A 10676-nucleotide genomic window follows, 5' to 3' on the forward strand; every position below is an offset into this window, starting at 1 on the left:
GTCGTTTCGTTCTTCGCTACTTTCTTTTTTATCGTTTTTTTCCGTGTCGCGGAATGGAACGTGTTCTCTGGACGTTATCTGATACTTTTTTTAAAGATCGAGAAATGTTACGTTCGTCTAAATTTCTGGTCGTTAAGATAAAAGTTATACGTAGTAGGTAGGAATACGTGCGATCGAAGTTAATGATCGTTGTGGTGCCACTTATTCCTGTCCTTATTCCATATTTATAAAAAGATACACTCGCGTGTAACGAAGAGTTTGTCTTGTTCGTGGATCGGATTTCTAGATTTTTTTTTTTTACTTCGAGTACTTGGAAGTAATGTACATGGAATATCTCACTCGTGCTTTCGAAAGGTTAAAAAATCTTACAACACGTTCTATTTCTATTCTCATTCATTTTTGCACGAATTTTAATTGCATTTTTCTTTTTTTTTTTAGTATTAATTATTTACATAAAAATCAAATGGATATATGTTTGAGTTATTCGATTTTTTTCAATTTTCTCGGTGAACGAAATATTTATGTTTATAATTTGCAAATTTAACGAGCACAGGAAAGTATATGGAGCATTTATTATTCTTTGGATTGATTTAATCGTCGGAGACTGTTTATCAAGAGCGACGTCCGAAAGTGTGGGTTGGCTGTCACCCTTTCCACTCTATCCTTCCTCGTGCGGAATACACCCTTCCTTATTCTGGGGAGGCTGAGACACGATTAGGCTACTTATAGCTCGTTTGTCAACACGATCGCTCCGCACCGGCACTCCAATCCTTGTAATCGTACATTTTACTGGGAATGAATCGGTTGACGGTTTTAAGCTATTTTGGAAAAAGTTTTTAGTACAATAGAAAGATATACAATAGAATATTGCATTGTGAATGTTAAAAATGTTTCAAAACGTGAATATTTTTTTCAAAACGTTTATTAAGAAATTTTTTTATTCGATTTTTGTTATTCGATTTTTTTTTTGTAAGTATCATCTTGCGCTGATTTTTCTTGAAATGGAATATCGAATTTCCTATTAACTCTCCTATCGTGCTCCTCGTGGTATACTCAATTTTATTTTCAGATTAATGTAATCTTCTTGTATTGAACTTTACCGATATCAAATTTCTTGATCTCGTTTACTCTGAAAAATATAACACGGAAAAATATAAAAATTTTAATTAAAAGTTTCGACTTACTTTATGGAAAAATTACACAATATATAAACTTTTACTACAATATAATAAAGAAATAAGAAAATAAAATTCTTTAATCCCGATAAGAAAGCGAAACTTTGATAAAATTACCTTACCTCTTGCTCTCGAACAACTTTAAATAAATGATATAATTTTATCGACAAATAATAATTCTTTATATATATATATATATAAATAATTGAAGAAATATCTCACCAATACAATTCAGAATAATTATAGAGTAATTATAACATTTCACGAGTTCAAATACAGAATTATACATGTTTCTGTTTGAGAGATGTGTGAATACCGTATTGCAAAGCGTGAAAACGCTCATCTCGACCATGCAATATTCCAACTGTCATCGCGTTCGAAGGTTCGCGCGCGAGATAAAGCGACGCACAATGCGTTCGACGAGGCGCGAAGACGATTGTTCCAGCTCGTGGCGGGATTGGAAGGAGGTCATATCGTTCTGTTTAATTATCAAGCCAGACAGAGGCGAGAGCACAGTTACTAGAAATATTGAAAATTCGGCCAAGCGGATCGACGCGTCGATGAAAGGCTTCGACAGAGCTTCGACGAGAACGATTGAAAAACTTGTCGTGTTAAAATACGTACGTACCGAATCCATAAACATTCTCCTCTTAATTGGATAACTTCTTAAGTTAAAAGTCGATCAAAGAATTAAAGAAGATGATTAAACCAAAATCAGATGAATTATAGAATTAAATATACTTAATATACTTACTTTGCAGTGACGAAAAAACGTGAAAAGAAATTAAAAATTTTATCGTCAGAATTTATTTAGGAAACAGAAAAAGCCGCGCCATTGAAATCCTTTCTTATTTCATCTCGATATGAAACTTAAATATCACATTGAATCTAACTTGTTTAAAGTTTGAGATAGATCGGTTTAAAAATTACCCTTTTCTTTACACGATGATATCTCGAGAACCGGAAGTCGTATGGAGATAAATAAAAAAGGATTTCGAGGAGCAAGATTTCGCGTTTCTAACGATCGTTCGATCGTTGACCGGAAGTTACTATCCTCGATGTTACAGCGATTCAAATTTTTCCTAATTTTAATAACTTTCGCTCGATATATAAGGCGATGGATGGATATTTTTTATTTACGAGAAAAGTAATTGTAAAACTGTGTCTAGGCGTGTATATAACAATTTTTCGCGAGTTTTCGTTGTCGACAATACATAAATCTCCTTAGAAACGAGGGAGAAGATCTTCTTCCACGTGAAAGTTGGTCGAGGTTTGTGAAAGAATTTGGAATTGTGGAAGTGGATCGTTCCGTGAAGGACAAGAGAGAGGGATATATGTGGTACTTATGTGGAAACGAGTATTGTTATTACGGTGAATAATCGTGTCGAAGCGAGGTTTACAAGGCCGTAAAGACTTGAGGGATTGTGTACAATTACTGGGACGATGAACATGAAGATCGATCGCGGTGACTGGAGTAATGGGTTGCGGTATACGTCGATTAACGATATCATTCTCGGTTTGGTTTACCGATGTTGACTCGATATTATCTCTGCGAGTGATTTACTCGATCAAGACTCGATTCTAAATGCTCTGTTTACGATATATACGTATACACAAACTAATTTAAATATTCGAACGAAGTACGGTTTGATTGTACGTTTCCAATTTGCATTTATCATTATTTATTTATTTTTTTTCTCTCTCTCGTCTCGTAAATCAATTTCATCTTATTTTACTCACGAAATCGGAAATTTTTGAATTCCTTCCTCGACTCGTCCTTCTAAATTATTTTTATCGAATTACTTCGACCAAGGTGATCCACTTACTATAGCTATATACATATATACATATAATTATTTATACACGTATATATAATTGCAATCGTTTACTAAACGAAAGCAATATTATATATTATCTTAAATTCTTATAGAATTCCTATCTCGACGACTCGATCACATTCCTCCTCGCATTATTTTTATTCTCCCCTTCTTTCATCCTTTATCATCATCACAATTACAGATTACAACCCGGAGGCTACACCTCGCGTAGAAGTTAATAAATCAATCATCCTTTCAACCCGTCCACGAATTCATCCTCCCCGAAAATTCCAAGATCCTTTCACCCTTGTTCCATCCCCTTGTTCATGAATGAAACATTCATTCATTGAACGATAGCCAGCAACTTCGAGTCGATAAGGGCTGCCAGAATGCAACTTCGTATCGGCTGCTTAACACCTGCCAGTCGCGCCAACTCGTCGATAGCAATCGTTAATCGAGTAACGTGTCTGGAAAGGTCGCGTCGAATACAGAACTCCTCGACGATTGGCGTGGCGTGGGAACAGAACGTGGAACTGGATCTTTGGCAGCGATATTACGTCGCCATCCTTGAGAGGAGAGATTGTCGTCGAGAAGAGTTGATACGAATATGGTGGATCCCTCGAAAACTTATATTTATTTGATAGATTTATTTTTTTGCCATTGAAACGTATAAAAATTCCTGTTAAAAAATTACTTTGCGCTCCAGGTTCGAATTAATTTTTATAAAACTTTTATATTTTAATATTTTTTGTACCTTTATATATAAAGAAAGAACATTTGTTGGGTATTAAAGTCTATATCGTTGTTTTGTGCGATATTTTAATAATAATTATCAAGATGCATCTTCGATTTGCATCCTCTCACTGTGTTATTCTTATTTTTCATCTTCTTATCTCTATTTTCTCTCTACTCAATTTCTTAATAAAAATAATTTCATTATTTAAGAATTAATTAAAATTCAAAAACTTGGAAAATAATATCTCTATTCCCATCTATCAAATTCGAACCAACACCGAAAATATAGTTCGATCTAATTTGAGATATAAAGTCGAATATATCATTCCACGTTTTATAAGATTACACTAATTAAAGAGCTTAAGAATCTATTCGATATTAAAAAAAAATCAAGCATAAATAAATATTGTCGCCACATCCATCTGATCCAACTGGTGTCTCAGAGTCACCATTCGTACAAAGAGTTAAATTTGGATTTCGAAAAAGAGATACCAAAAACAGAACGAATAAAACTGTATCCAAAACACCGTGAGAAGAAGTGGCGCACGAGTGCCACTCCTCGTCCATCGTCGTCGAGCAGACACGATTTCTCCTCGAAACGAGCGATAATCGGATGCACGGGGGAAAAACACAGGGAGATTTTTGATAAAAAAAGCAGCTCCTCAGCTTTGGAGAGGAGGGGGGAGAAAATTTTTTATAAAGAGCATTTACGCGCGAGGGAGATCCACGGCGAGGTTGGTGATATACCGGCGCAGACAGATGGCGAAATAATGGGTTTTCCGGCCGGGTGGCCGGCCGAGACCCGCCTCGAGGCCCGCCAAGATAAAAGCCGCTTCGACGCCGCTTTGATAAAAACCGCCACCCGCGTGTGATTATTAAATACCAGGAAACGCGACCACTTCTTCGGAGGCGGAAGGAAAAATAAGCGCCAAGACGTCTCTTGGAAGGAGGAAGGAACAGAGTAGTTCCTCGTTGATTGCTCCTCTTTGAATTGAAATTGAATATTTAGACAGATTATATATTTTTTTTTCTTTGATGAATACGATGAGAGAAGAATAAAATTTGGCCTTTTTTTGAATCATGATTTTGAAAAATTTGATATCTCATTTTATATACACGAGTGCACATTTGTTTCCCATTTCGTTGAATTTTTTGACAGCACACATTTGTCATCGAACATCAATGAATAAATATCTTTTGTTTACAATATCGTTATAAATTATACGAGAGAGAAAAAGAATCCAAATATTCGATAAAAAGAAAGAAAGGAAAAGTGTATTAAGAAACAAGATCTCCGGAGACTACACGTCGAAGCGAATCACATCCATCTCTTCACAACAGATCGTGCCACTCGCGAAAAGTATCAACGAGAGCGTTGTCGCGTTAATCTGACGTGAGCGTGATCGTTCGCATCGACACAACTAGGTGTACAGGCGTTCACCTGTTAATCGGATTTATCTCGAGTCGTGTGGCTCTCGGAGCGAATAGTGTTCGCTCCCCCTCCCCTCTTTTTTTCCACGCGGAGGAACAGGAGAAACGAAGGCGAAGCTGTGGAGAAATTAATTCCACTCTCCACGCCCCCCGATTCCTCCGAAACGATCGTTTCCGTTAACGAATGCGATCCCTCGTATTCAGGATAAAATATAGATCCTTCCTGACATCGTTTTCTTCCATCTGTGTATCTGATCTGTACCTAATATTTCTTTAAAAAAATTATATTTCTTTCGTTTATATTCGTTTAAGAAGAGTTGGAAGGAAGCGTGATCGATTTTAGGTCGAGGAGGCGAAATCGATCATCGAAGAAATAAAATCGTTCGAAGGTGAAAGTAAGTAAAAATGAGTGTATGCGTGTGTGTAACGTGTTATATATTTTTCGATCGGTCGATTGTGCAGTGGAGAAGATGTAACGGAGCTCGCTCACGACCTTCTTTCCGCTCGTAGATCAATGTCGCGATTCACGCTCGATTTAACTAACGCGATCGTTAACCACGAACGACAATATCTATCCTATCCCCGCCACTTTTTATTATCCCTCACGTCAAACGTTTCTCCATCATCCTCGCGAAAATCGAAGCGTTACCGTTCTCCTCGATCGGCACGACTTTCAACTTAACTTCGCATCTAGATCGAAGATCATCTCTCCGAACGAATCGTTCAATCGAGATACTTTTTTTCATCCCATGGAATGGAGAAACTTCGCGTAACAAGAATTCACAAATTATTTCTTAGATTTCAGAAGTCGATCTAGGTATCCAATCTACAAATCGAGATATTTTCATTCATAAGATAAATCCATTTGTCCTAGATCTCTACGATTTCTAGGTCGAAAAAATTGGCAACACGAACGATCAAAATTACTTTTACAAAATTGTTTTGATATACATTCTCGTAATCTCGAAATTCGACTCGAAGAAAAATCAAAACAAATGAAACGTTACCTTTGATCCACAAATCTAGATATAAATAATCTGCAGAACCCTTGTCTAAAACTTTGCGAATATTTTTATACAAGGAAGGAAGGAGAGGGGTGAAAGGTTATCCACTTATCGTCGTTTCCACGATTTCGAGTTGCTTGTCTCCGCGCGGGCTCTGATGTATCGGGACCGGTTGCACGCGTCTCCGGTTTTCTTCTTCGCCAGAAACGTGACGCGAAAATTTATTTCGCCGGTTGACGCCCCCCGGGACAGGTCTCCTCGTTTCTCGACGCCCCGCTAAAAGCATTGTCCGTCTCATAGGTACCCTTATCGCGCCTCCTCGATCCTCCACGTTTACGAATTGGAACACGCCAACTCGAGGAAAAGGTTTGATAAATGGCCGGGGATAAATAAAGGCAGTGGACGAACCTCCCTTGCGGTGGATGAACTTCTCTTGGCCGCGAAGATCGTTTATGAAGTATTCGTTGAGGATGTTTAATTTGATACGTGGCTTGAAACGTATCGTTGGGACACGTGCAGGAATTTTTGTACTCGATCGAGAGAGAGGTAGAATTTCGTTCAAGATCGAGATAGAATTCGATAAAGCTACGTTGAGTCGTCGAGACGTAACATAAAATGATCTTTCCTAATAAAGGAATAAAGTTATTTTCACAATTAATACTTTTATCAATAAATCTATAAATATAAATCACTGGAGCGAGAAAATCATCGAGGCTTCCTCGGAATTCGGTAAATTTCACAATTTCGAATTTTCAATTTGCTCGCCTCGATAAAGGCAACGTGTATAATAACGAGTATCAAGCATGTATTTGCCGGCGTGCTAACTCAACCACGCCCTCTATCCGCACCACCTTTAACACGTTCCCCTCCGTGTATGTGAACATTTGGTATCGACGGCACGTACGGTGCCTGTTTGACGAATCGAAATGAACGGCGCGAAATGTTCGTTCCCGGTACAACCCATTCCCATGAGCAGGTGTGGAAAACGGGCGAGCAAGGTTGTCTCGAAAGGTTGGTTCAAGGTTGGTTGGTCGGTCGGTCGGTCGGCTGGCCGTTCCAGGGAGCGAAACACCGGCAGTGGCGCCAACCTGGCGGCTCTCTCTGCTCCACGCTCTCCTCTTGCACCGTGGAAATCGCGAGAACACCTAAAAATATCGCATCATCCGTTTGATTTTTATCTGAAACAACTCGTATCGTGGTCTGTTTGTGGGCTCGTTTCCTCCATGGAACGCCATGTGAACATCTCTGCGGGAGTTTAGCATGCTCGCATGTTTCGCGAGCGGTATATAAAGCGGATATATCCACGTAGAGCGTGTATCTTTTTTCTCGTCTTCGTCGATAGAGGTTCGAGAAGATGGAAGCGTTTAAAAAGTAGGAGGTAAATTTTTACAAATTCGTTTTTCAAATTTATACTCTTCGCTCTTCGAGAATGGTTACGCTTTTGCGTGGGTATTAGCATTGTAATGCGGATGACGTAAATGTATGCGTCATGGATTGGTTGAGAATAGTATGTGTATATATATTTAACTTTCCTTTTGCATGTGTTGTCATCGGTATAAACGGCCATCTTGGTTTTCATTCCAGTTTACTACTCGTCGTCGAGTATCAATATGTATCTAATATCGATATTGTATATATTGATTCTTAATGACTAGGGATTAATTAGTTTATATTTTAGTATAGAAAGGAATAAAAATGAAAATTTATGAAAATCATTCAATTCCTCGATTCGATTTAGGATAAAAAAGTTGTATATAAATGAAAGTGCAACAATTTTCTTTTCTTTCATCGTTCTCTCGATTTAAATATATATATATGTAACAAAATTAAAACTTTTCTTCGTGTTCAAACGTTCCAAGTGTGTACACGGCTTAAACGGTGTCAGCGCGCGGCAAAACGTTGTTTATCGCAGTAACTGTACCGATAATCTCGTCGATTTTACACAGAGAGAAAGAGAGAGAGAGAGAGAAAGAGAGAGGGGCAAGAAACTTGAAAATGTCCGGCGATAATTAGCCGGTTTGTCTCGGATGTTTTTCCTCTGCTAGGCTAAACGCACCGTTAGCAGCTACGATTTTTACGTTCCATCGTGGAAAATGTCGGTTGGAGCCTGTTGGAAAGTTCAGACGAGGAGGGAAAAAAGTTCGATGGCGGCGTCTCTCGAAAGCATAAGTTGATAAGATTGAGCTCTTTGAAGCGTTCTAAGAAAACTATATCATATAGCTAGTCTTGTATTCCGCAATCATGAATTAACCGGTCACTCTTCGTGGCCGACTGAGGATGAAATAAATGGCTCGTGTTGATTCAAATATCTCGGAGGATGTGCGAGAAGAAGAAACCGAAATTTATACGCGTGGATCAGAAAATCATTGTTCGCAGAAAGATGGATGAAATTTAGAAAAATTTACAAATTTTTGGAAACTAAATTTCGTTACTCGAAAATTTCGAGACTCGAGAGAATTTAAAAAGTTTCAGAATATTTCTGGAAATTTAAAAAATTTTTAAAATCAGAAAGATAGAAAAAATTTAAGAACTTTGTACCTCGAATCGTAGAAAAGTTTTTCGTTTAATCAAGTTCCTTCCCAAAATTCCACGAATGAAGATAACCACCGACACGGGAATCTACTTCACTTGTTTATCTTCTATTCGAAGTAGAACGAATCTCGCTGTTTTTTTCCTCGACAGATGCATCGATACCGCATTTTCCATCCTCGTCGAAAGTGTCGATCGATGAAATTCACATTGGTTGCTGGATACCCCGACGAGAAGATCGGAGGGTTGGCGATCGATAGGCTGGAACGCTCGAAGATAGGCAAAATCGCGTCGCGCGTTATCGGATCCAACGTTTTCCATCGTTTATTAATCCTGACTGCCGCAACTATCACGGTTGAAATATTCACCATTCACCTGGCTGCATTCTGAACCACTTGTACAAACGTTTGTGCTTCGCTGGAATTCACCGACTCCAAATTTAAAGTACGTTTGTGGTGTACGAATTTGTAATTACTTAATTTCAAACGGTTTGTTTTAAGAATTAAAACAAACGATCAAATTCGTCAAAATGACGAATTTCGTATTCTTTGTTTCACGATTATTGAAAACGTGAAAATGTTTTCGACAAAATTAAATTATTACAATTTATTGATACAATTATTGATATAATTACAATCATTTATATGTAAAATAAGTGCTTAGATATTGAATAAAAAGTTTCGACGATGAGAAATTCTGAGATTCGTTTGAAAAAAAGAAATAATATTTCACGAATCTAAACGAATTTAATACGAAAATAATTGTAAAATAATAATATCGGTGGATATCATCACTCTTTTTTCAAATAATAAAAAAAAGCAATAATAATTGGAATACGAATAAGAATCATCTCGTAATCGTACAATTGTTTGTTTTGATATTGCAGCAAATTTTTCTCCATAGCTGATAATCGCTCAAAATTGAACGTTATTTTCCGCGCGTTTAACAATTTTACGATACGAATTTTCCGCCCGATGTCAATTATCCTTCGACTATTGAATTCGTAAATCCGTGTCGCGCCGTAAATTTTCGAAAAATCATCGTCCAGCTACATCCAACCCTTATAAATTCATCGAATGACATGATAGATCGATAGTCGTGGCAACGATCTGCTCTCTGCACGAGAACATTAATCAAACTCGTATTAACTTTACCTGATTCTGAATTTTTACGAATTACGAAATGTTTAATGTTTTAATTCTCAAAACGATTCTGACCGTCTCGAATTGCAGACAATTGTTCGCAAATATTAAATTAGTTAAATATGAAATATATATATCTTCAATATTATCTAAAATATTTATTGCAAGCAATTATAAGCGATCAGGATATTGAATTGTCTCAACATTTTATTATTTGCACATGTGATTAAGAAATATTCTTCTAATTTTCCAAATCCTTTAAATGCAATTAAATACAATTACCTTAAGTATTTTTCAAAAAATAAACCAAAACTCATTAGAGGGAATATCTGATTCTGAAAATTATTTGTTTAATAAAAAAATGTGTCTCAAAAATGAGAGGAAACGAATTCGATACTAAACGATTACAATTACATACACACATTTACATTTCGTGCATCGAACCTGTCAATCCTGGCATCTCACATCATCCCTTTCCCTCAACCCCCAACGGTTTAACCACTCGTCACGCTCGATCGGGCGTAAGCCGTGTGGCTGTCGTCGAGGATAACTCTGCCTTAACGTAACGACTTCGTTCCCCTTTCTCGAGCCGAAAATCACGGTGAAACCGATCTCCCCCTCGTGAACACCCATCATCCTCACGTACTTGAACGTGTTCCAGGTCCGGCCGCTTGGACGAGGACGGGAAGGACGAGAAGCCACGTAGCCACGGTGGTTCCCTCGCCCGATCGGGGAAACGACGGATCTCACTCGCGGAAATCGGTGACGATGAGCTAGCGACACGACGATGAGGAGGATGAAGCAGCGAGCGCTGCTCGCCTGGCCATGGTTGTGGCTGTGGCT

At 37.9% G+C, this 10676-nt stretch overlaps 1 long non-coding RNA gene across 1 annotated transcript in view; it reads left to right on the forward strand.

Annotated features, from left to right (window-relative positions):
• Positions 1-10670, forward strand: part of LOC116185856 — an 86944-nt gene extending 76274 nt beyond the window's left edge. Inside the window, exon 3 of the long non-coding RNA XR_004150756.1 lies at positions 10495-10670. This is a non-coding gene — a long non-coding RNA (uncharacterized LOC116185856). The remainder of the gene's footprint in view (positions 1-10494) is intronic.
• Positions 10671-10676: the final 6 nt, after the last annotated feature.

The sequence above is a fragment of the Apis dorsata genome, unplaced genomic scaffold (genome assembly GCF_000469605.1).
Source record: "Apis dorsata unplaced genomic scaffold, Apis dorsata 1.3 scaffold_305, whole genome shotgun sequence".
Taxonomy (NCBI): domain Eukaryota; kingdom Metazoa; phylum Arthropoda; class Insecta; order Hymenoptera; family Apidae; genus Apis; species Apis dorsata.